Source organism: Myotis davidii, unplaced genomic scaffold, assembly GCF_000327345.1.
Source record: "Myotis davidii unplaced genomic scaffold, ASM32734v1 scaffold488, whole genome shotgun sequence".
Taxonomy (NCBI): Eukaryota; Metazoa; Chordata; class Mammalia; order Chiroptera; family Vespertilionidae; genus Myotis; species Myotis davidii.
The window spans coordinates 2,360,019-2,365,295 of NW_006300365.1; the positions used below are offsets into that span (position 1 = coordinate 2,360,019).

The 5,277-nt window shown below is 34.1% G+C and overlaps 1 pseudogene; it reads left to right on the plus strand.

Moving 5' to 3' along the window:
- The first annotated feature begins 370 nt into the window (after window positions 1-370).
- On the plus strand, window positions 371-960 carry LOC102768706 (annotated as a pseudogene).
- The last annotated feature ends 4,317 nt before the right edge of the window (window positions 961-5,277 follow it).

Genomic DNA, 5,277 nt, shown 5'->3' on the forward strand with positions numbered 1-5,277 from the left:
CTACAAACAATCACACTTAAGCTACATAATCTTTACTCCCTGGAATGGAGATAAGAAACGCCCTAACCTTTGTAATAGAAATTGACAGGATTAAAATCAACTGGTATAAATACGGATGTAACAAGACAATAAATGGCAGAACTTCTCTGATCCAGACCAGAACTTGGCTGGAGATCCTTGCTAGGCTGCTGATCAACTGAACGCTGTCTCCGTGTCATTCCTTCTTTGCCGACTCCGTCTACACCTTTGGGAACACCTGGACCTGCTGGGGTTGGACCCCGGCAATATACATTGCAAATATTTTCTCTCAATATGTTACTAGTATTTCCATTCTTTAAAAATTGTCTTTCGAACGTCAGGTGCTGGAAGGGAGCATTGCTAGGGCGCGGGGTGGAGGCGACTGTGTGGAGAGCGCGTCTTGACTCAGCACTTGGATTCAGCTCCTTCATTTCCAACATGGAAGAAACTTACATCGATTCCCTGGACCCTGAAAAGCTATTACAATGTCCCTATGATAAAAACCAGCAGATCAGAGCCTGCAGGTTTCCTTATCATCTTATCAAGTGCAGAAAGAATCATCCTGATGTCGCAAACAAATTGGCTTCTTGTCCCTTCAATGCTCGCCATCAGGTTCCTCGGACCGAAATCAGTCACCATATTTCAAGCTGTGATGACAAAAGTTGTATAGAGCAAGACATTGTCAACCAAACCAGGAACCTTGGACAAGAGACTCTGGTTGAGAGCACATGACAGTGCCCTCCTTGTGATGAAGACTGGGATAAAGATTTGCGGGAACAGACCAGCACCCCATTTGTCTGGGGCACAGCCAATTGCTGTGGCAAGAACAGCCCTGCAAGCAACATAGTTATGGAACATAAGAGTAACCTGGCTTCAGGCATGTGCGTTCCCAAGTCTCTGCTGTATGTTCTGCCATGGAAAAACAATGGAAATGCACAGTAACTGAATATCTCATCAAATGACTGAACCTAGAAGACTCTTGTTCTTCCTCCTATCAGTGGGTTCTTCATTTTTCTCCTAATTTAATTATAGAAAGAGAAACTGTTGTGACTTTCAAAAAAAATTGTCTTTCTATGCCTTGGTGGGTAAGGCCCAGTTGGTTGATCATCATATCATGCACTCAGAGGTTCCTGGTTTAATTCCTGGTCAGTGTTACAGAGTTGGAAAATTTTTTAGGCCTGCTTAATTACATAGCCACCTCAGCAGATTAACAGCCTGTGCAGTTTCTAGGAACTGAGCTCACACACTTGAGCAACGGCCCACAAAGAACAAACAGATCAACACACCTGTGCAACAGCCTACAAAGAACAGACAGATAAAAATTAAGAACAGTCCTGACCTTTAAGTTACCCAGAAATGAATAACAGGAGGATGATGAATAGCTTGACTAAAACTATGCAATGAGCTTTTTTCACTTAACCATATATCCCCATTGCTGAAACAAGTCTCATTCTTTTTTTCTGGCTGCATATTATCTATTATGTGGTTGTACTCGTGAGTCAATTCCCTATTGGTAGATGTATTGAATGTTTTTAATTTTTGCTATTACTGACAATGCCATCATGAATAATATTTTGCATGATCATTTTATATTTTGTCAGGGTATGTATGGAATAGATTCTTATATGTGAGACTGAAGATTGAACTGGTGTAAATGTAATTTTAAAGATATTTCATTTCCATTTGTAATGTAGAAGAAAGCATGTCTATCCCTTTGTCTGCACTATATATTACAGCTGTGTTCCTAGCTTATTATTCCTATTTCTTTTTTACTTTATGGTGTGTTTCGCCATGCAATTTATTTTATTTTATTTTTTCTTTCATTGCCTTTATGATATATAGCAGGAATATGTTCCTAGATCTAGGTTAAAAAGAAATTCATCCTTGTTTTCTTCATAGGTCTTTGTATTGTTACTATTACTATGACTGTTATTATTTTTACAATTATGCTTCCTATTCCTTTCAAATTTGCCTTTGTGTAAATATGATATACTTTTAGTTGCTGCTTTTATTGATCCCTGGGGACTTAAAAGAAGATTCCTCTGAGTCTGTGTTAGCAGCAGCTTATATATATAACTCCCAAGAAGTAACCAGCCTATAATATGGGTTTACATTTCTGGCTTATTACTATTCTCATAAAGAGAAAATACAGTTACTGGGAAAGAATCTTCAAACCATTAAAAACCAAACCAAATAAAAAAAAAAAAAAAAAACCTCTTTAGTATAATTTGATAATTTTATAGATAAAATACATTTGGGTACATTGGAAGAAGGTTTAAGAAGAAGTATTTTTTTTCCATCTGAGGCCAAATTGAATTCCCTTATTATTTAAAATAAATCTTGTCAATATAACAAAAGATGGAATTATGATTAACCAATATTATTTTGAATTCTTCATTAGAATGGTTATTCTGAACTAACTGTGGACTGATTAAAATAAAATTATGTAATTGTTGTTCTGTTAGTAACCTAGCAAACCTGGTTACCTGGTAAATTGGTTAATTATAAATTTATTTAGGTTATTACCATAGTACAAGATTTTAAAACAAAAATATTAAGCCCTCTACTTTGCTTTATTACATCTTAAAAGCGTTTTTGGCCTCCTCTATAATGTCAATTGTCAATAGACTAATTAAAACATAGTCACACATCCTCTTTCCAATGTTTATATTATAAAGGTCAACAAAATGGCACAAAGACTTTGCTGAATTTATTTTTTAATTACTGAGAAATAATGACACCATACTCTCCATTCTAGCCAAGCAATTTAGCAATTCTCTAAGTAGCACTCAAGCAGGGAAGGAGAAGGATGGTATCTTTTCTGGGAAGTCTTTCTTTTTGTCTCAAATTCTGTTGAATTAACCCCTCTGGAACTTACTTGAAGACAGAAATTAAGGAAAAAATGTTAGCAATAGAATGGATGTGCCCATAAGACTCTTTGCCTCTTCCAAAATGAAGTGGTTCTGAGGAAATATTACTGATATATTGTTTGATAGAATAAATTAAAGTGAAGTAAAATAAAATATGAAAATGGGTCAAGTTATCTACAAAAGAAGTAAGTTTGATTGTAGTTTATTCTATTTGAGCTCTATGAAGTGAAATTGTCTTATGATTTCTGTTAACACTGATAAAAAACAAGCAAAAGCTTCACAGTGCTTGCATATTTAAAAATATATGTATAGGCTTTGCAACATTCTCAACTTATCTTTAAGTAATACTTTAAGCATAGTTTTGTATTCAATTTTCTAGATGCCCAAAACTAAATGTGTTGCTACAATTTGTTACTTTATCAGACTGGATCTATTTTAACAATATACTATTCACATAATCTTATTTATATAAAAAAAAATAATGTGAGAGGCCTGGCCGTGTGACTTAGTCAGTTGTAGTGTCATCCTGTACACCAAAAGGTTGTGGATTCAACTCCTATTCAGGGAACATATCTAGATTGTGGGTTTGATCCCCGATTGGGGCCTGTATGGGAGTCAACCAATTGATGTGGCTCTCTTACATCGATAAACATATTTTTGCGTAAGAATAAAATAAAAAATGTAAAAGAAAAACTTGACATTCTACTCTCTGATATCCACCATTTAATCAATACAGAAGCCCTTTTAAATATCATTTGGTTCAATTTCTGGACTACTTTAAGTATTTGTAGTTTCTTACACAGATTCTTGAGATAATGATCTACTTATATTTACATCCAGACAACACTTATATAACCATCATCCATTAAAAAGATCATTGCCATTGTTCTATATTTTTCTAACTTTATTGTAGAATAATTAATAAGTGTATTTATATATAACTAAAGTTACAGCATAATGGTTTGAGATACATATACATTGTGGAATGATTACTAAGATTAGGTAATGTAATGGTTAGAAAATCAAGTGATTTACAGAGTGGTCCCGGTAAAGGGGTTAAGAAGTCCAAATTGCTAGTTGCAGAATAGTCTCAGCAATGTAGATTACGGCATAGGGAATATAGTCAATGTATAATAATAAAAGTGTAATATGCTAATTAGATAGGGTGTCCTTCTGTATGACCTTCCAGACAAAGCTAGAGGCGCAAGGGAAACCTGGGCCCCGGGTGCCAGAGGGAAGCTGGTGCCGCAGCTGGGGGAAGGAAGGCCTACTCTTGCACGAATTTTGTGCATCAGCTTTTAGTAATATCATAAAAACTATGTATGGTGTCTGTGGGTACTTGAGACATGTTTTGGTTTGTTTTGTTACAGCTTTTGCTCAAAGTCTATTTTGTCTGATAGAGGTATACTTGTAGCTACCCCTGGTATATAGGCAGCATATAGTTGGGTCTTGTTTTTGTTTCTTTGTTTTCTGTTGTTGTTTTGTTTTGTTTTGTTTTGTTTTGTTTTTATCAATACAGCCACTGTTTTTTAATTTGAGAATTTACATCATTTATATTTTTTTATTTTTTTATTGTTTCTGAGATTTTATTTTATTTATTTTTTTTATTGCTTAAAGTATTACAAAGGGTATTACATATGTGTCCATTTTCCCTCTGCCCTTGACAGTCCCCTAGCCTCCCCTATCCCCCAGTGTCTTTAAAGTAATTATTATAGGGAAGGACTTATTATCACCATTTTTCCCATTGCTTTCTGATTATTTGTAGTTTTAGCTCCTTTTCCCCCCTTTCCTCTCTTGCTGTCTTTCTTTTTAAATTTCCTTATTTTTGTAATAGTATGTTTTGATTCTCTTCTCTTTATCATTTGTGTACCTATGATTTTCTTTGTGATTACCATGAGACTTTCATAATACATCTTATAGTTATACTTGACATTACTCTCTGATACCCACCATTTAATCAATACAGAGGTCTTTTTAAATATCATTTGGTTCAATTTCTGGTCTACTTTAAGTATTTGTAGTTTCTTACACAGATTCTTGAGATAATGATCTACTTATATTTATATCCAGACAACACTTATATAACCATCATCCATTTTATGCTGAAAATAGCTTAACTTCAACTGTATAAATATATCCTCACTATTTACTTGTACACCCCTACATTTTGTATTATGAATGTCAGAATTTACAGTTTTTATATTGTATATACATGAACAAAATTATAGGTTCAGTTATTTTTAAAACTTTTGTCTTTTAGCATATATGCTAGAGTTTAAAGTTCAAATGTGTTGTATATACCTATGTATCCATTTTCTCATTTTACTGCAACCACATTTAATGAATGTGATTGTCAGTCAGTAAATTCTGCTTATTAAAATAAAACTAT